The sequence below is a fragment of the Leuresthes tenuis genome, unplaced genomic scaffold (genome assembly GCF_036924035.1).
Source record: "Leuresthes tenuis unplaced genomic scaffold, fLeuTen1.0.hap1 SCAF_9, whole genome shotgun sequence".
NCBI classification, from domain to species: domain Eukaryota; kingdom Metazoa; phylum Chordata; class Actinopteri; order Atheriniformes; family Atherinopsidae; genus Leuresthes; species Leuresthes tenuis.
In genome coordinates this window covers 4470557-4495709 of record NW_027325363.1, presented here as the reverse complement: position 1 = coordinate 4495709, position 25153 = coordinate 4470557, and the positions used below count along the sequence as shown (strand labels likewise).

Sequence of the window (25153 nt, the reverse complement as noted above, 5' to 3'; positions counted from 1 at the left end):
GTAATGACACTAATGATCCTCCACTTACTGGATCCAAACATGGTGCATGAATAATTTTTAGCAGCACAACACAGTCATGTTAAGTGTAAACTCCAGTAATTCTCTTGCAATATTTTTTCACAAAGAAGTAAATTGAAAAGCTATAAAAGCTTTAACAAACATGCAAATCCAGAAGTACATTGAGAGTGAGTCAAGCCAGAATTTGGTTGACTTGTGGAAATTTAATTTATCTCAAATTTTCCTCCAGTGATCATTTATGTTTGGATTTCACATTTCTCTCCAACATGCAAATAAACCTGTGAATCACTTCCATTTCTGTGGTCCAGAAAGAACCGACTACAGCTCATGCCTCTATTCAAAGTACACAACACACACCACACTCACAGACAATGTAAAATCATTGCCTGAAAATGCTGTAATTAGGGCCATCCAATGGCAATCTGATCATCTAATTCATGCTCCGTCAAAGCCAAGTTGTGATAAAATGTGCTCCATGTTGCTCTTAAGGAGTAGTTTAGAGTGGAGGAACTCCCTGCAAAGAAAGATAGTGCTCTTGAACTGCTGGATACCAATTACAATCCTCTCACAATGGGGGTCCGGAGATTTCCCCATAATTACTTGTGTAGGTCCAGAGTAAGGAGGTGCACTGCAGAGATCAGAGACTTAAACCTCTTGCACACTGGACAAAAAAAAACATTAACACCCACTTAAAATTGTCTTTCATCCTCAGTGTAAAAGGATGCAACTGCATTATGCCTGACATCAAATGACCTTGCAGGAAATTATCATTTTCAGCCTGAGTGACAGTGACGTAAACATAAAAGGCCAATGGTACCAATCACTTTCCCTGCTGAGATAGGGGCTGCAGCCCTGAAGTAAGTTTAAAAATGAAATGTTTACTGACCACTCCACCTCACAAGGAGATTCTGAGCCTGACAGGAGCACCAACTTGTGGATAAACAGAAACAAGATGGATCCATTTTACCAGTCTGCATGGCAGCTGGAAGCTCTCGCTCAGTCCTGCTGTGAAGGGCTGACTCCAACAGTCCAGTCCAAAAGATTTTTTTTTCTCAGAAAGTCGTGCCAATCAGTAGTTATTGTCAACAAAAGCTTTTGCTGTGGCAGTCTGCAGGGTTGTCCTCAGAGGCAACTAATGATACCAGTTCACTGGGGCTAACCACACGGCCTCTGGCACTGATAACTACTGCAATTTAGAAATATTTATTTTATTACCTAACTGCAGTGTAAATAGGTTATTAGTACAGTCTTCCAGGCACTAATCATCACCTCAGGATACAAAAAATCTAATCGAATAGCATTGATCAGGCTGCTGTCCATCAAGTCAAGGTGTGTTGGAATGTGTACGAACAACATGGTGAGATGTGCTATTCCTTTAATTGTGCTACATTCAGTTTTGTATGAAAAAGTGCTCTATCAAGTCTGATTGACTGATCAATTGTTAAATAAACTAAGTTACAAAAGATAAAGGATGCTATATAATTGATATACAGAATGGAGACAAACACATTTTGACACAGCGTAATTGAATCCTGCCTTCTTGATCAAAGTAGAGCTTCTCACTGTTCAGAGGGAAGCTCTGTACATAGTAAAAGCGTCAATCAATCACATAAACTGGGGTAATTAGGTTTCCTCATAGCAGCAATAATATAGATCTTGGCTGCACTTTGCAAAATGAATCAGCAACCATTCCAGGCTCCAGAAGATATATGAACGTGAGGACTGTTTGATAACCTGATGCACAACAAGCAGCAAACACAACCGTGTTGAAACAATAAAACCAGCGGATGTTCAATATCAACAGTAAAAAATCAGCACACACAGCAAAGCTTGAAGAAGCATTCCTACATGGTAATGGTCTTCCTCTAAGTGCTCAACTGAGTCATTCCAGCAAACTCTGACAACCACACACCTCCCACATCTCCCATCTCAGCAGCCCCTGGGTGTGGCTAATCACTCCGTAGCTTCATCACCCACCGGATGACAGCCCCGGCTATAAAAACACAATGTTTATAGAAGGCGTGGCTGCTGCAGTGGCCTGCTGTAAACACGATTTGCTTGTACTTTAAAGTTAAAGACATCACAACATAACACTAAAAATAAAATGCATCCCCTCTCTGATCTCAATGAAAGAAATCCATGTTATAACCTTCACAATTCAGACAAGATTCCAAAGAGGATTACCCTGGGGCATTGAGAGTTGGCGTAGCCTGATTTGCCCCTAGCTGATTATGACATGAAATGGCTGACGGGTAGCTTGGCAGCCCTGTGTTGACCTGCACAATCCCTCAGCCCCTAAGGCACCATAGGTCTGCACTATCTGATCCCAATGGCTAAACATTAGACAGTGCTGAGGCTTGCAGAAACTCTTGTATACAAACGCCTTTGCATTTTCTTTTGTTAGCTAATCTGCTACAAGTTTTCAATGCAGCATTTACTCCCAAATAGAAGCCAAATGTGACACGTTACTGTATAATATACAACAGAATTAAACCATAGATCTATGCTGTCTTCCTTTCTTTTCTCATTTTGATTGCTCATGCATAAGAGGGAAGTGACCTTTCATCCATCAGGGCAGGGCACGGTATCCGCCAATATATAAATGAAATTCTCCCAGTAAATTAGGATTGATCACCAGCTCTAGGCCACAATCAGAATCCTTAATCTAATCAGAACTTGGCCTAGACAGAAAAGGATACTTCCATAAATAACAACCATATAAGACCCAGCAAGTGCCTATAACACTGAGTCTAAATTTGATCATCCTCTTCCTCTCCACAGGTGTGCTTTTAGCTCTCTACCTTCAAACACTGCCAGTCTGACTTAATGCTCACTACGTGTATCCTCACTGTTGTTTTTCCTACACTGAGGGTTTTACATCATACTTGCATCAGCGGATGTGAGCACCACATGCAAGAGTCACTCCTAAGCAAGTAATGCCCATGGAAGCCTCGCTGGGGTGATCCCAGAGAGACAGAATCTGTCAGAGGCACCTCGCCCGGCGACACCCAGAGTAATAAATTACCCAGAATTAACACATCATCCTGTGCTCCACACAGCAGCCACACTCCAGTCATGCCATGCAGCTTAATAGATCTATTAACCAAAAATGGAGATGGGGTACCCTCCGAGTAAAAGCCATGTTTGGTTGATTCTAACTGCAAACTGTAGGCTGAGAAAAATAGAATCTTTCATTTGATCTAAGTTATTGGAACAATATTAAATGATGTAAGGCAAGTTTACAGTCATAGAAAGTAGTCTGACTCATTGCTAGTTTAGAAACATTTTAAATGATTGAAATTTGTTTCCCCTGGCTTACATGTTTTAACATGTCACCTAAAAAGACAAGAAGCTTAGAAGCTACCCACAACACTCGCTTTATCACCTGTTTGGGAGGACTTCTGACATGTGTCTTCATGGCCATTAAAAGCACACTCTCCTGTTGATGTCTGCCACTGATAGCAGGAGATATCTAATAGCAGATTCAAAATGCCAGTTGTGCAGCTTTTATCTACGTGCTATCTTTGGCATGCAACCAGCACTGTGACATTCTGATAGTGCAGAGCACAGCAACACACACATTTCATGCCGCTGCTCATGCATAAAAAAGGTGAATGAAGACGAGAGGTTCAGAGTGTCTCTCATATGTTTTTTAAGACTTTGCTGACATGCCCTGACGGTGGCAGAGGTGATAGACACTACTAAAATTACATAAGGAATTAACACATTTAAAATAAAAACTGTCTGGGATATGCTATATTGAGTTTTAATGCCAGTTGTTTTCTGAGCTAGAATCTTTACCAACGTTACAACTGGTTTATCCCTAAATCACCAGGAAAGCCATTTTATCGCTTCCTGCCAAGCTTTATCTTTCCTCGTTTTCTACTTTTTTTGCATAATTTTCCTGAATAAAGAAAAATACCTCAGGAGCCACAATTAAATTTTCATGAATGAATGATTTAACAATAGTGAAAAGTTATGCATGATGTTGGAAGTTGTTTCAAAGACAAAAATAATAATTTGTCACATGATTTAACCTACAGTTTGGGAAAATTTCAATTACCAGTCAGCCATAGTTGTCTTCTGCTAAAACCCTTTTGTTTTTTATTCTCAATCAATGGAAGACGTTTCTTTCCAGGCAGAATATAAACTATTCATGTTAAATATCATAAAGAGGTAAGTTGTGGACTACATACACATGGAAACAGTTGTTCACCTGTTGGTGCATTTAATGAATAGAAGTAATGATTCTGAAATGGAAACTTCTACTGCAGTAGTCTCATGTTGTGGTCGTGTCTTCTGTTGCGGTCCGTCTGCCCCACCCAAAGCCACCCCGTCCTTCCGCCGCCACCTTTGTCACCACACTCATTGCATCACTAATAGAAGTGCTGATAGGATGTTTTGGAGAAGTTGCAAAAGTCAGGTGCAGAACAGCAGCTCCACACATGAACTTAGATACAGACACAGGGGGGGGATTATGTGACACCATGGCCTAGAAACAGAGGGCTAATGGGGGGTTTGTTTATCAAAGTAGCGAATGCAGAGACACTAAAAGTATGTAAGCTTAGCTTTGTAATGAGATACAATTAACTGAGTGCCTGTTCAGCCGTTTTTGTGAAGATCCCGTTTTGTGGAGTAGGCAGCCCATGAATAAATATAGGTTGGAAAATGCCAATGTAGAAACAGAACTGGCAATGTTGACACACAATGATAAATTGATTAACCATAGGTTTGATGTTTCTTATGCTAATTAGCCACGAGGAGCAAAAGCCATGCTAGTCCGGGAGAGCTGTCATTTAAAGTGGGATTTGTTTTAGCTTAATGAGCTATAGAGTACCTGTAGTAAAAGTAATGCTGAAATGCTGAAAAAAGATGACAATAATACAACTCCTGAGGAACCCCAAGTCTCACTGATCTTAAACTATCTTTAAATATCTTTTTTTTCAATAAATATAACATAGCATTGCAATGACACAGTTTAACTGAGATACACTTTTTTAAGATCTGAAAAAGCCTCACAATAATAGACCCAGATTAAGAGCTAATGTTTCTAATCGCATCAACGTTATTAAAAGAATTAGCTGGATGGAAGCATTCCTGTGGGCATGTCTTTTTAAGTGCTGCCAACCTCAGCAAAACTTGAAGGGAATCCAAGCATTGCTGCTAGTCAGACCATATCTAATTTGTGCATTGTTAAGTGGCAATGAACTATCATTAAAATTGACTTTTTTGAAAGTGCAATAACTGTGAGGGTAATGTCGCCATGGAGACCAATTTAGATTCTGAGTATGTAGTTCATGGGCATTTCCATTTAATTTCAGAGGAGTGAACAACTTTCCTATAGTCCCAAGTTAGGTTTAAAACTCAAGGATTGCATCACAAGTCCAAACGACAACAAGATTTACTAAAGAAAATCATTGTAAAAACAAATCTAAATGGGTCCGAATTAACAGAACAGTTAGCAGTTCAGAGAACTGTTTTAAAAAACCTTCGTCTCAGCACACCGATGATAGAAAAGTAAAGTTGTCCCTTGCAGCTTAACAAAGTGTGCATCATCAAGGTTCAAAAAGAGGAACAACCTGCTCAAGAGCACTCATTGTCTCCTGTTTAAGTGGGGTCAAGAAAGACTCAACATGGTCTTTCTGGACCCTTCTAACCCAGCAAACCATGCAGCATCTCTCCAGCACAAAGACAAGCTTTATCCCCCACACTTAAGGTTCTCTCTTCTGAAACCTCTTCTGAGTTGGAATTGCTTAAAGTTTAATGGGAAAACTCATACAGAAATGAGGTCCTGGTAAGAAAACCTAACCTCTCACTATCACTCAGGATCTGGCACAGTGTATTAAGGCATCCGTTACAACGTGGAACAGAAAGTTCTGGAGGCAAAGGAAGAAGAGAATAAAAATACTGAACAAATAACACTTAATTGAGGTCAGTGTGATTGAACGCTGCAAGGCTAGGATGGCTTTAACATAGGTTCCAGATGGCAGGCTGTTATTTCACTGTGCCCTGCTAATACTGCAGGATTCGATGTTGGTAACCTGAGTGTCCCCTGGGCCCCCTGGCTCCTCCACCACGCTGAAATCAGGGCCAAGCTCCCTCCACTTGCTTCTCTGCAGGTTTACTCAACTTTGAAAGGGGGTGTGTTTGGATATAGTAGTGGAGGAGGGGTGTGTGTGTGTATGTGTGTGCAGGTGGGGGCTGTGCAGTGAAACAAAGCATGTTAACACCATTTCTGTGTTTAACAAGTTTAGAAACAAGCTGGGGTTTCCTTCAAATCCACATTGGATGGTCTTCCACACTCCTAAACAGCAGGAGAGAATCCCTGCCTTTTGACTTGTCTTTCTTCCCTGTGCTGTCTCAGCTGAACTGCCAGAAACACACTCATTCTGTCATTGAAATGTCTCGGCTATATGTTAGTATCTCTCATTGCCAATCCTTTGGGAAAAAAAAGGAAGAAACACAGAGATCGATGATACATATTTGAAAATGTCTATCCAGTCATGCACTGCGTTTTCCATGTGGTGTTAAGATCTGAAAGCTGAGGCCACTGCTGGGAATTCCTGTAATATAAGTTCTGGGTCTTGTCCAAGAACAAAGGCTTGAATTTTCTCCCACTTCTTAAAAACAAGCCAACCAGTTGAATTAGATCCTAATTTACATAAGAAACCTTAGTACAACTTCATGTGGTCTTAATTTACAACTGTGAAAAAGTGAATGAAGAACAGGAAGCAGCATTGGTGGAAACCTGATAGATTAAAACTGTTTGAAATGTATAAAGAACTTCAATCTTTATCCATTTCTATGAATTAAAGACTTCATGGATAACCAACAAAGGATTCCCAACAAAACCAGACATAAAGATTTCTACAATCTCCCACATCTCAGCATCATAGTATTACATGTTATATGCTAACATAGCACATCATTTATTTAAAGTATTAGGCAGAAGTAGTATAAATTATTGAGGCAGTATGATAGCAGAGATAATTATGTAGAAAAGCAGTTATAGCTTCAAGAAAACCATGTCGTCATAATGAAACGGGTCTATAAAAGAACTCTGCAGGTATATTGATATTCTGTGTAATCTAAAATATTATATTCAGATTTTTATCATTTCAAAAATGTTTGCATACAAAATAATTTGTTGCCCCTTCTGTGCTTCATATAACCAACTTTTTTTTTTTTAGATCTATCAGCAGCAAAACCAAATGCAGGGGTTCCAGATTCCTTTTAGTGATGTTTTGTATATTTTTAAGGTAACAGCAGGTGGAATCAAAGGACAGTTAGTGTTTTTAACCATAGCGTTACTTCAACATGTTCTCAGCACTTTAGCTGATTATAATCTGGTATATTTTAATATTAAGAATCAAACGAAGAAGGTATGAAATTAAAAACAATGAAGTTAAGGTTTCTGCTTAATGAAACTACTACAGTGAGAAGAAAATCAGACCAGGAGACATGTAAAGCTTAACTTATTTCCTTTTTTTGAGTGCTTTCTTTTCTGTTTGCTCTTGTATTCATATTAGTTTAGTTTTCACCTTCATGGTTGAGAGCAATTAATTTCTGTGTTTAAACTGATCCGGTTTTTATATTCAGGAAAAAGAAAAACCCTGTTGTAGACAATTATGATCGATGCTGGGTGAAAACATATAATAGCTTGATTTTTCATTTGTTTTCTTCTTGGTGTTAATGAAAAACTGTTGGGGACATTGATTGCTTGCAACCCATACACAAGTCCTTGAACTGATGTGAACAAATAAAGCTAAATCACTAAAACAGGAGTTATGAGCTTGTCAGCTGACAACAATAAATAACTCCTGTTATGGGTCCAGCTGTGTGCTAAGGAACAGCAGTTTCCTTTACTGCGATTTCATTCTAACTCAGCACAACAGCAGCCTTCCAAGCCGTGATCTAAATCTTATAAGCTCCCTCTGTGTTTCTGTTGGTACTGATCAGCATACAGAAACATTCAAGCACATTAAGAACGCCTGAAATACTGCTAGCATTGAATGAAAATACAGGAAACTAATGGTTTTGGTCATATGATGCAAAACCCACACCCACCCACAGTAGGCTGACAGTTTTAATACCTTCTCCTATCTAACACCATTTTGTACTTTGCACATTTTATTGGCACATATTTCTGCAGCACAATTTTTATTACAGCCCCTACAGTATATAGTGTTGTGAACAACACATTTTAAGTGCAAGTTTACATGATTTAGCAGCATCTGCTGCCTATTGTTTCTGAGAATATGAGGACTTATACTGACCCTGGGTTACTGCTGTGAAGAACCAATTAGAAACTCAGCTTCAACAATTAAAACATTTATTTGCAGCAATTATATATCACAATATAAAACTTGAAATGCACCCATCTATAGAACCGGGGTGAGGAACCTGGTTTAACTGACTCCTATTAACTCCTTACATACAGATGTTTGGCATCACTGGCAATTCGTTTAACATTATCTTTCAACATGTGGACTATTTTGCTAGAACTAAATATATGTTAATCAAAGTGAATACTTACTCTTAATGACAATGTTGTCCTAAGTTTAACCACTTAGTTTTGGTGGCTTAATGCAACATTTACATCCCTAGCCAGCAAGAGGCTGATTAAAGTATGTAAATGACATGCTACAGTTAGTATATGGAATGTGACATAAATCAATATTTCTGTTGCTACATCTCAACTCAGAATGTTAAGGTTCCTTTACTTATGTAATAATTTATCATCAACTTGTCACATACACTTATTTTCATTTGCATAATGAAGCAGAAATGCATGCAGGGACATGAAAAGAAGAGAAATGGAAATAAGTTCAAAGTGGCACAATCGACAAATAAATTAATCTAAAGAAATCATCAACATTATAATCTAAATATAAGTGCAAATATTCAGTTATACTTTGTAAAATATTAACAAATAAATTAATAAAATAGATTAATAAAAATATAAGTTTAGATAAATATAAAGGAAATGTAAAAAAATGAATATATGAAATAAATGAATTATTCATTGTCATATCATGAAAGTAAATAAATTGCAGTATGAATACATAATTATCACATACTGATATCTGGTCAGTATGCAATGTGTTGGTTTGAGAAAGGTTTTAACTGAGAGTTTTCACATCTGAAAAATCCGACCACGATAAAATGTTCAAATCAAATTACTGCATACACAAATATCAAATGTATTACTGGCAACTGCATGTATAACAGGATAGCATTTGACACCTGTTTTACATTTAAAATGAAAACCTACTGGCAGTAGAAGAAATAGAAATGAGAATAATTCATTACACAAATCTGATTCATAATTACGATGATTTCGATCGCGTGCATATATCAGAGCCATCACTACTGATTACCATTATCATTCAGGGGAAAACGTGAATACAGAGTACTTATTTGTGAGCTAGCACATTTACCATGCAACTGGTCGGTCCGTGCACAATGATTATGCACAATGTTTGCTCTTGTAGAAATGAAAATGAGAAAAAAGGGGAAACTAAAAAGGAGGAATGCAAATTCACCCTTCCTTAAAATGAGCTCAAAAAGCACGAAAGCATTTCCACCAAGTTGTCATTTTATACAACACTGCACCGAACAAAGAGAAGCCGAGCACATGAGGCAGTGTGTGTGGGTGGCACAGTGGGCAAGAGGGAGCGGTAGAGATGTGCCAGAGCTCTTTTCTCCCCCAGATTATTGTTTCTTTCATATACTCGTAAATTAAAGGACACAATGTGATAACAATTTGAGGACACTGCTCAGTTTCTTTTTCTAACCTCAACATGATCCTGCACAAGGATGCATTTCATAGAATTAGCGAGTACTGCAGTGGCGTGTGTTTACACGTGTATCTGCAATGTGAAATTTTGATAAAATGGTTCTGAAACATTTCGGGAACAGACCAGTCACTTCTGAGGCCTTTTGTTCTGCTGGAAATCCCTGCAGCCTGTAACAGCTGAATATGGAATGACTTTAACAAACCATTCAGCATAAAATTAAAAACCATAAGAGTGAGATCAAGAGGTTTCACCATACATTTTCCAACATGTTCTTCCAAAGCATGTGCATAACAGGATTCATGTACTGGCATGTAAGACAGCCGGAAAACTAACACAGATCTTAGCTGCACCTATTGATTTCTGAGAAAAAGAAACAAGTTACATAAACAGTCAGAAAGTGACAGAAAAAAACTGCACACACAGTCTCTAGGCATGCCAAAGTGAAAGGGGCTGGATGTTCTTTTGTTTTGCAGAGCCACTTTATGATTTAGACTGATAGGTTACATGTATTTTTGCATAAAAACACTTTTACGCAGCTTTAAAGCAGATGCTTTGAACTGTAAAAGGCTGTGAGGGCACTTGGGAGAGTCAGAGAGTTTGAAGTGCATTGAGCAGCTCTGTTGATCTACAGCATTAATGCACGTGTGCTGAGGCAACCCCATTACTTATTGAACAGTGCACATGTACTACATATCAAAATGAAAGCAAAATACTTGAGCCTGCACATAGGATATCTGAAAATGCAAGCTGGCTGTGAAATTAAAAACATGCTCTCTGATCCAAGAACACGTTGCAGTATTGTGTAAAAGGTCACATGCACACGCGGTTTCATACGGTTTCTTTTCTCAGGAACTTTCCTCGGCAGAAATGTTCAGCTTATGTCTATTTTCTGCCCAAAAGTAAATTAATCAGAGCATTCAAACACAAAGACTTTCTTCACTGAAGAGAAATATCCCCAAAATGATGTCCGCAAATACAATCTAACAGAATTTCCGTGACACCTTGAAACACTGCTGGTGTAAAGGTTTTTGCCAGTCTTTGAACATCGATAACATAGGCGAGGAGCGGTGTTCCACTTATCTGAAAATGATGGCTGTTTCTGTTCCCATACTACATCTAAAGAGTGGAAAAGTATGAAACAGCAAACATAATCAACACAATAGCTTGCTGTGAATTCTCCACGCTGAAACACACTTCTGTCTGATGTGGAGTTCACACATCCAGCCCCTCCAGAAACTTTTTAAAAAATGTGAGGGTTGCTGTGCATGTGTGAAAACAGCTTAGGTTACACTATTCAGAGATATTTGTAGACATTGGACCTTAACTGCTGTTTTCCATGAAGCAGGAATCTGCTGTTTTTCTCACTTTTCAGTCTTTGGAGAATGAATTAAGTTTGTGTTAACCAAAGTTTCTGCACTCAAAAGACCCTTGTTGGCACAATTTGTAATAACGTCACTAAAGACTTTTATGCTCTGCTTCTGACTTAATAAAATATAAGAACTGTCTTTCATTAAGTAATGTTAATGTTAAATTTAGAAAATATACACTCAGAAGCTGTAGCATTGTAAGTGCAAATGAATACCTGCAGGCCACAAATACCACGAAGCAGCTGATGGCTAACGTTGATAAAACAATCTAACAGCCACACGTTTAATGAGACACAACACATTATAAAGCAATTTTAGGGATAACAACAGAATCAAACATGTGCAAATATTCATATTCTAGATCACTAAGCTTTATATATTCAACCACTGTTGTGCTCTTTATTTTTCAAAAAAAGGCACACAGAAAGGCTGTTAATACTAAATGCTCAGGCTCTAGCATCTGTCCTCTATAAATAAAAAACTCATATTTGAAAAAAAGTGTCATCATTCTGAGCTTTTACAAAACTTTGCCATTAAACAACAGATGCACGAAAACATGCACACACACTAAACAGTTTAATACCCTGAGGCCTGTTTAAATTGCCTCCTGCACTAGCTCTCTGTCATGTCTTACTCAAGCTGGTGAGGTACAAATGAGACACAAACAGTTTAGACGCTGCCCTTTCTGTTTCCCTCTGTCTGTTCCTGTATTGCTTGCTTTTACTTTGCTGTAGAAAAACACACAAGATTATTGCTCAAACTACAGCAATAAGAAGTAATATCTCGGAAGTAAGTACACAGCTGGCTATATTTTTAAATTTACCCTTTGAACAGAGCTTATTATTTCTGTTTCCCCTGAATGAAATTCATTCTTTTAGATAATTAAAACCTGTTATGTGATGTTGGAAGCTGAACATCCGACCTTTTCAACACAGAAAAACTGAGCTAAAAGATAGGACATCATATTATATTTCTTTCCACATAACTGCGCTGAAATGACAAAAACAACTTTCAGTTGTATCACGAGGGATTGTAAATTTTAGGTTTCCAACACTAGAATGCAAGGCAGCAGTTGGTGAGAGGCAAATGTCACTTCTGAATGCTTGGCTCAGCGATTGCTTCCCATTTGCAAGCATTCACATCCACATCAAAATTTGGCAGCTAAAGTTTGAAACATAGCTGATGGTATGCAAAGGCAATGTTATTATTTTTTTTCTCACAACAACACAAAACTACACGCTTCAGTGCCACACCAACTTGTATTTGTGCAGCATCCTCACAGCAGGGGGTGACCATGCGGATGAGCAACATAATGGTCCTGGTCTGGGACAAGGGCCAAGTCATGAAGGGCTCTGTCACAGGCACTGGGATGGTGCATGTTTGGCTGCTACATGTGTGGTCAAATGGCTCAATAGATTTAGTTTTTAGACGGGCACGAGAAACACTATTTTCTGATTTTCTTCACTTTGCTATGAGCTGTCATAAACTGTGAGGCGTAAGGACCTAAAAACAAAAGCACTTCAGTGTAGCTCGTCTGGAAAACATAACATGTGGAGGTTTGGTCAATCCTAATTTCCATGACATCACCACATAAACTGTCTTCTTCTGCCTATTTTTGTAGACACAATGGAACTGGTCTTATTAGCTGCTTGATTTATGACTCGTGCACACTGTGTATATATTCCGTAATGTGTTCCCTGTAAACACAACGAAAAATAAACATCTCCATCTTAGCACACTGGAAAGACTATATCTGCGGATGGAACATGTGTTGCTTTATTCTACAAACAAGCCTTCCTTTTCACTCTAAATGACAGCGCTGGTGTACTCAAATGGAGCTTTTGGAATCATGCATTGTATTCCTTTATAGCACATTTGAAGTTGCTTGCTTTTGGCTATGCAAAGTAACAATTCTCTGAGTGTTAGACATCACAGCTCAACCTGCTGTGTATTTAGCTGTCATGAATCTTTTTTCATCATCCACCAAAGGTTTAAAACACAGACTAGTCAAATTCATCTTTGAAATCTACTGGTCTACCGTGGGGATTGCTTATAAACTGTGCTATAATGCGATGGGATATCTTTGTTCAGAAAGATCTCCATACACAGCAATCTGCCTTCATATGAATATAACTATAACTACATGAACAACTGCATTTCTGAACATGAAGGGTGTAAAATTAGGAAGCCTAAAAATGCTTCTGTGATATGAATAATGATAGAAAAAAGAAAGCACATACATGCCGCCTACATGTGCCTCATGGTATTTACTGTTCTTATCCGTTTCCTTTGAACTGAATATTATAGCAACTAATTAACACTCTCATCTTGAATCTTAAATAAATTGTTTAATATCAAAGCAGCTCCATTTTGAACATCGGAATTATCTTCTTGATGGTGAGAAACGCCGTTAATACAAATGCTTTGAATACCATAAGAGAGCATGAAGCTTTCTGCATAATGGCTGCCATTTTGAAGTCATGTCTGTAAACGCAACAGTTTAATCTTTGGATAAGAGTCACAAAGTCACGTCTCTACACAATTCAGGATGATAAAGATGGGGCAGTAACCAACCATGCCATTGCAGTCCATTAACAAATAAGTAATTTGATCAAATATTGTAATATTGTGATTGGAGAAATAAAAAAGAATGAATGAAAAGAGAATGAATAGATTATTCTAGAGGGAAATTATACAACATATTGCAGTCTTGTTTGACAATGTTTAACTTGTGTGTCATATTTAATGTCATATTTATATGCTAGGTGGCATTAAAGAGGAGAAATGCTTCTTTTGGAGAAAAAAAGAGATGGGTTTGGTATAAAATCCACCTTACAATGGACTGTAAATTAGAGGGTTTATGTTTAGCTGCCTCACTCATAAATCAAAAATGTTGTTTTGATCATTTAAAAATGGCCTGTGATGGTATATACTGTGTGTCTCACAAGTAAATGAATGAATGAGTGTGTGCTTTTCCTTTGTTCACAACGGTTCGATCAATCTACGTCACACACTGCTGGGATCCAAGAAAGCAGCGTTGACTTTGAACTCATCTGAATGAATGGTTCTCACGTTTTAGCCGTAAGTTGCTATAACCAGTGTTTCCACAGAGTTATCTGCTCTGAGTGAGGTGGGAGTGGCTTTAACACAGTGAAACAAGCACACACACGCACACACACACACGTACAAGAGAAGAGGAGGGTAGAGAAATTAGTGTAAATGAGACAAAAGAGCAGTTTCTCAGGTTTCTTGGGCAGAGCGGATGGGCTGGCACGAATGACCTCTATCATTCGCTCATATTGTTTGGATGAGCGGCTCCATTAATGCTGGGGCGACTCATCAACCTAATCGATTGCAACAATAGTTCTTTGCCAAGATGGCTGTGCCTGGGCAAAACATAGATTTGCCACACAACACAAACTGTAGCTGAAGAATCCCAGCCATGATCATCTTTACAACGACATGCTCTCTGTAAGCACAGAGAAATGGGAAATCCCACTAGCACAACTGCATGAGCGTTTAAAGCGAAAGACATAAGCAACAAGAAGACAGGTCCAGTCTACTTTGTGTTCTCCCCTGACTTATTCTATCAACAGCACTACAAAACTCTTCTGTCAAATGTTGTCAGTTGGCTATTTAATATATTCCAATTTCTTAAATCGTTGTTACAGAGTTTAATTATCATCTCTATGATTATTATTATAAGTTCTTACAAGTTCTTAAAATTAATTATCCAATTCAGTGCCTCAGTTCAAAACAATAGAAAAGAAAACTAACAATGTTAAACAATGGAAATATCACATACAAATAGGCTCTGTGTTAAAATGGCTCCACTTCACAGGAGGAATAATCCAGGCAATACTTTTAGTCTAACTGTAAACTTTATCACAGGCAGATTCTCCTGTGATCTAAACATGAGCAATGAATGAGAGATTATTTAGCATGTTGGTTAGAATAATGTCATCTCTTAGTAATTCAGCACATGCTATTCTATCTGTTAGTTTGCTACAAGTACGCTGCAGCAGGCTCACTTCTCTATTTCTCTTTGTTGTCTTCGATGCTGGAATATATGACGGCAAATGTAACCTTCCAGTTAACAGGCCACATATATGTTATTGGTTTGACCAATAAAAGATATTAGAAGTTAAGTGGTCACACAGTGAACAAGAGAAGTCCTGAACAGACAGAGAAAAGACTAATCAAGATGCTTTGATAACCATTTTATAACAGCATCACTGCCCTCTGAATCAAAGTGTAATTGAAGCATGAGATTCCTCCCTTAATAAATAGGCTTGCCAGTGATATCTTGAGCATTGTTTTAGTTCAACCTTGGGAGCAGGGCAAGCTTGCACAGTACCAAAAATTCAGCTGCTGCAGCTATTTTCAAAATAGCCATTGTGCCTTGCTCACTTTTACACGTCGACAGGTTGGATATAGTGCCAGCAAAGGGTGGTGGTGGTGGTGGTGGTGGGGGGGTCTAACTGGAAAAAAAACAACATAAACTCTTCCAGACTTTTACAATCGTTGGTACGTTGTATTTCTACGAATGTTTGTTAAATTCATTGATATGAGATTCAAAATGGTTGTCATATGTTTCACTCTGTGTTCAAATAAACGATATTTGTATGTACTGCACATCTTCATAAAAGGACACAAATAAAGACAAAAAATGCTCTGAATCTATGGGCACACCAAAGCTCTGTGTTGCTGCCTCGTCTCTGTTACAGGCGACAAGTGCATATTGGCAGAGCACTGTCATCAACAGCCAAAACCTTCTATTCTTGTCTACATTGTTGGTACAATTAGTCTTCAAGCTGAGGAGCCATGTAGATCAACAGGGAAATATGGGTTTTCTGATGAGAAGAAAAGTACAAAACATTTAAACCACAATAAGGTTAAATGAAAATAGGTCAGATGCTAAATCATGTGTTTGAAATGAATGAGAAATTACCTGTTTGTAGGTGTAAGTAGAAAATAATGTCTTCCTCTGTTTACGTTATGCAGCTATTACTATTAATTCATGTAAATGTATCATTTCTGATAAATAAATAAACGATGCAACTCAAAGCAGGCATGGTCTGTGTGTCTCAAATTTGTAAAGGAGAGGTCAACGGGCCCCGCCTACGTTTTCAGCACTGACATTCTTTTTTTGAAAAATGAGGCCTGTCACTAAATGTCATCTTACCACTTCTATGTTATCTCATCACTCTTTTCACAGGTTGTCACATTGAGGCCCTGTCTCTGACATGAGCAAACTGTTAGCTTCCTTCCAGGCAGACTGGTGGGCTTTATTAATATTTATAGAATAACAGCTTAAGGCCATCCCCCTGAGAGCTATCACTCCACTTTGCTGCCTAACACCTACAAAATATATTGACAGCTCCTTTTTTAAATCTCCCCTTCCTCTGACAACATCCATGTGCAGGTGTGCAGCAAGTTTAAATACACGCCAGTTTTCCTAAGGAATAAAGAAAATACTTTTAGTTGCTTTTGATTTCATATCTTGCACAATGGGGACACAGAATTCAATTTCCAAAATGGGCAATTTAAGAAGTCTGGGACTGAGTATCCTTGTTATTGGATTTATAAGAGAAAAAGAGGCACAGCAGCAATGTTGTGTCATCGATGTCACCCTGATGTGTGGCTGGATGTACGAACAAGCCCTGCTGATAGCTCTCTGATGATCAAGAGTATTACCGGCCAGTTTGAGGCGGCTTTGTAGTTCCTCTCCTGTAAACTTCAGCAGTTGTAAAGCTGACCCTTGGCATGAAGTGACACACACGTGGATATAATCAAAGGAGACAGTTTTCTTTCTGAGACACTATCTAATTCATGGATTAGTAGGACTCACATAAAACCAACTGCAAGGTAATCTCATCTCTCAGATAAACATGTCCAGAGCTATTCTGACGGCAACAGCCATCCCACAATGATGTGACTGCATGCCGTGTTTGCAAAGCACTCACCAGTGAGCATTACTTTATTCTCATTATTAACATTAAAGCATTTGGTAAGACTCCTCCATTGTTCTCTCAAGCAAATGACAAATAACTCACAACTCTGTTAATGCCAATTTTGAATGTTTATGTAATCAGGCAGTAGCTGCCAGTGAACCTCAAGCAGTGGTTTCTCCCATAAGCTAACATACTTCGAAAATCATATCCAGATGACACCACAAGCGATTCACAGAGTAAGACGGAAAAAAGGGAGTAAAAGAAAAAAAAAACTAAATCTATTCTTTCATCATAACTAAATATATATAAAGACAAAGAGAAAATCATTACTTTTAACTTTTTTAGTTTTAAAAGCATATCCATGTAATAGGGAAGCAAAAGTATGAAGACACACTGACAGAGAGCTGGTGCCAACACAACAAGACAAAAATACCCTCTGATGTGAAATGTTTTAATTACTTAAAAGGCGGCTTAATCATCGAGGGGTACGATAAGCTTCCTGTCTTGCGCCTTCCCTTTCATGTAGTCCTAATTCACATCCTCTAAAATGCCTCTGCCATAGCAATCACGGCTTTAACTCAAAGCTATAAATTAGCTTGAGATCGAAGGGGGATTCAGGACTGAAGTCAAGCACTGTGAAGTTAAATCTTTCAAATGGTCTATAACACCATGGAGTAAAATTTCAGTAAGGCTCCCTAAGTCTTACCTGAAATATAAGAAATAAAGATCCCAGGGCTATTTTCATGATGCCCACTTTGACCCTCTAAAATGAGTTTAATCTAAGCCTAAAATATGTTTGTTACAACTGAGAAATTACATGTTATTTGTTTTTTTCCTTCCTATTAATGGGACATTTGACTTTTTTAAGACACAGATCAGATTCCATGCAATGTGCACTGCTGAAACTTCATTGTTCAGTGCTGGAGCATGCAGTGGGACTCTTTCTAGATAGTTCTTTGTTGCAGAGAAGTAGTCTGTTATAACATGAGTACATGTCCTTACCATATAAGTTTCTCAATGGCAAGCCTCCAAACTCCAGCCTAGTCTTGCTTTTTCAGCTATCCTACATTAAGGTAACAAGACATATAATTATGAACCCTGCTGCAGAAAACAAAGACATTATAACAGATTATGAGACTGACAGTATCAGCACTCTGCTACAAAGTCCATGTATTCTTTTAGATCCAAGTAATATCCTGGTGGTGTAGTGGCCGATTACTATTCCAAACATTATGCAGCCATAATGACAGCTTACTGTATATGTTTCTTTTTCAACTGTAATTCACTGGGGTTTAATTACCAGCAAATTGACTGCTGTTTCACTACCTTGCATAAGATTATCCTGGTCATGATGAAATGCCACTTGGGAGGCTGTTCTGATGGGAGGACTTGAAGATGCGGAAAATATAAGATGCCACTTTGTTAGTCTGATAGCTGCTAGGAATACGATGGCTGTCAGCTAAATCGCCCTCATAATGTAACTTTCAAACACTGCATCTTAGTATTCCTGTCACTTTTTCCAAGTTCAACATGAGCTGAGGCTCTATTGTCAAATTCCAAGCTTTTTTGTTCACTATGCACAGCCGTAACAGGCCACAGTGTATTCACACAGTGCTGTGAGTGGGGCAATTTGCTGCAGTGCATTTAACTCAAGTGGTGTAAAACACATTGACCCGACAGCTGGGCAGAGTCAGTCTGCGAGCAGTATTTGGGAGCAGTTTAAAATGGTCAGCCTCAATTTCTCTCCATCAGCGTTGAGTTTTTTAGTGCGTGATGAGCAATCAAACACAAAGGTTTGTAAGGTCAGCTATGCCAAACCTGCTCTATTGGAGTAAACTATTTGATGATGCTTCCTTTTGATTTAGTTTTTGAAGCATTTTAAGGTTGCCAATTTGTATTTGCACATTCGCCAACCGTTTCACAAACATAGTTGAGGGAAACATGCTAAACTCTGCACCACAGGGTGCAGGCCTCATTGACATCTGACTTAAGTCTTTGTAGTTAGAGTATGTATTAGAGTTAGAGCATGTAGCTTGTTGATGCACATACATAACACTGTGAAAACAACCAGATATTTCAGTGGCCAGTTGAGACAGATCACAATATCACAGCCACAAACTTGACAAACAAAAGTGAAAAACTTGGAATGGGTTTGAAATTTTGAACAGGGACATACAGCACCTCCATAATAAAAATAATGGGTCCTACTGTTCAGGAAACAAGCCTAAATGACCTGGAAGCATTATCATGGAAGAATATGGGGATAAGCTCCGAGAGCAGTGTTTGCACTAAGTGCACCTCTAAAATGGCCTCATATTATTTGGCTGTGAACAACCAAGCAAGGCAACTATCAGACCTAATGGCCCTCCTAAGATGGCTGTTTCCCCCATTACCTTTTTGGAGCCACACTTAAAATAGAGGAAATTAAACCGTGCTTGCTATGCATGGAAACCTGTTCAGCTGTATGAAAAAGAGCCACACATAACCAATATAACTCTTTGCACAACAAGCCTGAATTTGTTGTAGGATTTTGTCACACACACAAAACTGAATATCTGGTGAAATTATGTCAGTCATATTTACACACTGACTGACTAAACTTTCCTCTGTCATGAAAGTTTTCAGAACAGGTCTGATTTTCTTAATTATTTTTCCCATCAGTCAAATGCCAAAGCCACTCAGAGCCTCTGTACATACTACAGTTATATAAAAAGGCGTCAGACACACTGATTTGCTTTGTTTCCCACAGCCAAGCACTTCACGATGAACAATAATTAATGAGGAATGCAGAGTAACTGGATTACAGAAATTGGAGGTCTGCTTTTTAATGTGTGGTTTCAGTGTTGAGTACCAAACTGTCTCACTGACATCCTGAAATACACCTGAAAACGATCAGCATAATCCTGCAGCTCTTCTATCAGATGGTGATATTCTCTTTGCTCTTGATACTGGATCGCAGAAACTAGGAGAGGACCACAAAATCCTCCTCACCACTTGACAGCTTAATTTTGCCTCATATTGTGAATATCTGCAACAGACAGCTTAATAAGACACATTGGACTTAGTATGCAGAGAAACTACAGCAGCAGCATCTGAAATTCAGGCCCATGTCTACCAACTAACTGAAGTTTTTTGGAGCCTGGAGTTTTATTGTGTTTCCCTGAAAGAGCTCACATGCTGACAAATCCATTTAAAAGGATAAAAAAGAATGCAGCAGTAGGTTTTTATTCTTAATTTTATCTAATCAAGGCAGTTAAACTATGAGCTAACCTTTGCCAGCCTAATCTTAGTTTGTCCTTCATTAAAAAAGGAAAAAAAACTAAAATCTAGGTGCTTTGGGTTTGTAAAACATTTCTGCTTCACGTAATATTAAATTATTTTGCTAAAATGTTTAGTAAAGCTGCTGTAATAATAAGAAGCATGCCAAAAGTATCTGTTGTATAAACTTGGGGGGGGGGCTATATTTCAAGCTATATTCCCCCACGAATGTCATAAATGACAGATCAAGTGTTTGAACATCCCTTGAACTAAGTCAAGCAAAGGCAATTGATGTAAAAATGTTACATTTAAAAGTTTTTTTGTGTTATGGTGTAAAAGATGCAGATTGAATGCATGAAAAGTAACCAAAACTATAGCTGTGCTCTTATTAAAACAACCCCCATCCTGATAACAATGTTTCTGCTTTGCTATCTAAAATGATAGCAGTTGGAGAGATTGGGAGGATGGCAGATTTTAGGAAAAAACTTGAACAGACTAATGCTCTGTTGTTGCACTGAGCAGACAAGAATCTATCAAAGCACGGCATGTAAGGATAATGAGAAACACACCTGCAAAAAATTCTGATTTGTTTCAACAGCAACGAGAGTCATCTTAAAAATTGCTACATGCATACTATGTGGTGTTGAACACAAAGAGGAGTCTGTTGCTGTGTGCCCAGGAAGAGAAATACTATCCTGTGTCTGGGGCGCTGACGTGCATAATTTCAACCTCAATCTCACTCCTCAAATACTTTTGAGTGATTCTGACTTCAGAAAACGAAACAAGTCTAAGATTTAAGCTTTTTAAAGAACAGCAGGTTAAATTTGTTAAAAAGTGTTTTACCATTCGGCAGAATACAAAAAAAACTAAAAATATGCGTTACATGAGGTTTCTAGGACACCACTTGTGAGATCAAATGCTAGTTTCCTTCATATATTCATCAATTGAAAAAAAAGAAAAAGTGTTATCATAAAAGTATTAAATAAAACAAAACCTGCACTTTCCTTTTTTTATTAGCCTGTTATAACTAAGCTCATGAGGCTTTCTAAAGGCTGCCGCAAAGAAACAAGTGAATTCTCTTTAAACCCCAGTTAGGTTGACAGTTACAATGTTCTGCTTGTCCAATTACAGGGGTGCAGCACAAAAAACATAGATCTTATCTAATGTTGCAATAAATCAGAACTTTCCTGATACGCTTATATGAAGTCAATGCACTCTGGAAATCAGTGTCTACCAACAAAGAAAAACTGCTATGCAACAGTCAGCTGGCTGCTTGGTTGCACCACATGCTTTTGATTCCTGCAGTGTCCTTTACTCGTGATAAGAGTCTGGAGCTGTCCTGTCAAGATTTGGAAAAAATGAGGTGTTTGTGTGTGTGTGCATGTGTGTGAGAATGGCGAGAAGGGGCACTGCCTGGTTTTCACGTCCAATAAAGTGGTGTAATCGTGACAGCTACCCATTAGTTCTATGTGAGATAAATCACAAGATGACAGACTGCAGCTTCAACTAAACATAATGCTTCAGGCTAGAAAATCCACTTCTCCTTTTGTTAAACACAGTGCTACTATGTTGAAAAAGCAGGTATGTAATGAAACCTGTTATATAATTTACATGAAAATATATTTAGTAGTTTTCACTGACAGAGTCCATTTAACTTTAAGGTTTTTCAGCTGTGCAAAAGCAAGCGAAAGCTGCTTATATTTATCTCTTCTGCAGTTCTCTACCCACTGATCAGGGAGAACGTGCTCTTCATCATCCATTTTTTCCATTCCCCTAAAACACAGCCTTCGCCTCCCTAGATGACTGTATGGTTCTCACAACAATTATTACTTCAAACACACAACATCCCCTGAGAAACTCCACTGGGAGAGAAGCATTTCATTGTTTCCTCGCAGTCATCCTCCTGCCCTCATACACTCCCAACATTAGTTCAAACACAGCAATTGTTTATGGAATATAACAAGGTCCTACTGCAACTTACATGTCATCTCTCTTTCGGCATCTTGTTTCTTTGGAGAATAGCCGCGCATTCAGTTGACAATAAAACAACGACTAAGGTGAAAAGACGAGCAACAGATTTTTCATTTGTGACTACAAAGGATGGGCTGTTCCCCCTCTTATCATGCAGAGAACTAGTGCTGATGTTGCTTCTCAGAGCTCATCAGCACGACAAAGACAACTGGGAGAATGCAGCCTTGTTCTACAAAGGTTAACCTCGAGGGGACCTAACAACTTCAGACTTCTCATTTGATGCTTCCACCAAACACTTTCCATAGAGGATCGAGGGCCCCTGGATTCCCCTGGATTTAACCTCTAATATCTGAGGTCACACACCCCGCGATGGCCAATGGTGGCACTTGTGAGTTCAACAACCCCACTCCATGCACACAGAGTTGTATCTTAATGGATATCTGGATGTCTGCGGCATGTCCTGGGAAAAGTTTGATGATTAATGCAGGATGCACTGTAGAAACATTTGTCCTTACAAATGATTGGCAAAGTAAACTAATTATGAATCACCATGTGACTTCACTTCAGTTTAATTCACCTTTTATAAAAATCTTTAGCATATTTTTGCTAACACTCAGGGAAAAAGCATTTAACTGTATGCCACTAAGAAGCACCAGGCAGCCAGATCCTACCAGCAGCATGAGTTCTACACCAACACTACACTCAGACATGTGTGTGTGTGTAAGTCTTAAAACGTGCTCAGTCTGAGTGCAAAGCTGATTTATGCTGTGTGTAGGGCCCCAACAATGACTCCCAGGGGCCCACCTCATGCTCTCACTCCTCAGTTCTGAAATGCTTGTGAACTGCATTATACATCTGAGTTGTCTTCATTTATTTCAGTTTATTTGACTGTTTGGATTGTGACCCCATGTGATAATGAGCATTTGAAGGCTTTCCCTCATACATTTATAATCTTAAAAAAAGAAAGTAAAAAATATTATCAGTAATTTAACACAGAATTTCTCATGAATTTAACAAGAATACTATGCTACAGTTTTCATTAATTTAGTGAAATCCATAGAGTCAGATCTGGTCATGTATTTTATTCGTATCATCATTATTATGCTGCAGTGAAACTATCAGCTATGCAGTTTTCCCTGGGCCCTGCTTCTTTTAAGAGCAGACACAATTTACTGAGCTGGTGCCGCTACCTCACCGCGATAGAGATCCTACTACAAAGTTAAAAACAGAGCCACCTGTAAAAAAAATCTATAGAAAAAAACATGAAGTGAAAGAGGGAGGCAGTATATTCCAAATCCCAACCAGTTCAAATCTGTTTTATTCCCGAGGCTTTACACAAACATTAAATAATAATAATGTCGCAGCCTTTTCTGAGAGACGGTCACAGAACAACATAAGGTTGCTCATGCAGCCATCGCCAGCATCGGGCTCTTTTGATCTACTGAATTCATACAGCGGCTCCTTGTCGGGCTTCATTCTTATTTGTGTAGCGTTTTCTTTCACACCACTCATATTTCTGGGGACTTTTTTAAAACCCCAACCAGCTATCAAATCCGCACACTGCATTACTGTCACGGCGGTTCGTGAACCCTTCTGAATCCGAGGAGCAGGTAACTCTGCACCGCTCGCGAGGCAACGGCCAATCTTCCCCCGTTCGGGATATAACGTGCAGCCAAATGGGCAAAAAACGCACGAAGAGACAACACAAACAAACGCTGTGTGAAAACAGCATCGGTCTGTGGGGAAACTGATCGCGGCTCCCTGCATCACATTAGTTCTCCGTTTATACTGCGTGAGGCTGTGAGCTGCCCCGTTTTTCTGCTACACTGGCAAAAATCACTGAAATTAACCTTACCATTCTGAAGACACATCCAGTGTTGCAGGCCTGTCCCGTTGACAATTCACCAAATTAGTCTGAGATGCCCCCCAAAAGCCCTTACGCCTCTACTTCGTCTCCGTCTTCTTCTGCTTCCCTCCCTTTCGTTTTGATAGTAACCAGAGCAGGCGACCGTATTTCCACCGTGGACTACACGGTACGGCAGAAAGCAATCCTCCTCCTCCTCTTTCTGCTCTTCCAAGGTGCTGCTGCTGCTGTTGCTGCTGCTGCTTACAGTGCACTCAGAGGGGCACACATGGATGAGAGAGGCAGCCGTCCAAGACGTCCATTAACAAGCACAGCCCTAACTGAGCGCCGTGGAAAATCCTCCAGGAGAAATATGGGAGATAGTCCCCGAACACGGAGAGGGAGATAAGGTGACACGCCAGGCGATATGCTGGGGAATGGTGAGCTGCGTGGTCCCTCACGATTTGCAATTACGAGCTTGGAGCAAGGATGAGTGAGCGACTGTGCGTGGTCGCCCCCTTCGGTAAAGGTTTCCAAACATCCACCCGCTTTTTTCTCTCTTGGAATGGCTGTAATAATCCTATCGCGGATTACAGCGTTCAAACAGATGACTTGACGTTATTAACCTTTAGCGCATTATGTTTTAAACCATTTTCTCTCACATATGGCTTTTTCACCCACGAAAAAATGCCAGTTTAGCATATTAGGCTGACAAAACATTAAAGGAGAGGGGTCTAAATCAAGCACCCAGTTCTAAAGTTAACAATCAGTACAGTGTTTTATAATCAGTGAGTTGCACCAATAATGTTCATTGAAATGTCCATGAGAAATGACTACCTGTAATCTGTTCCTTCTTTGATTTTGATATCCTGTTATCCTGTTGAGAATATCCTGTGGGAAAGCAATAGCTTTACTTTCTATTCTTTAAATCAATTAAATGTT

The 25153-nt window shown here is 38.9% G+C and overlaps 1 protein-coding gene across 8 annotated transcripts in view; it reads right to left on the bottom strand.

The window, feature by feature from the left end:
• The window catches only part of tenm4 (teneurin transmembrane protein 4), a 134694-nt gene extending 110014 nt beyond the window's left edge, over positions 1-24680 (bottom strand). For 5 of the 8 annotated variants that reach the window (XM_072391960.1, XM_072391961.1, XM_072391962.1 and 2 more), the window contains exon 1: positions 24224-24680. The gene's annotated coding sequence lies outside the window, so the exon portion shown is untranslated. The remainder of the gene's footprint in view (positions 1-24223) is intronic. The other 3 variants (XM_072391967.1, XM_072391965.1, XM_072391966.1) reach the window with 1 other exon arrangement.
• Positions 24681-25153: the final 473 nt, after the last annotated feature.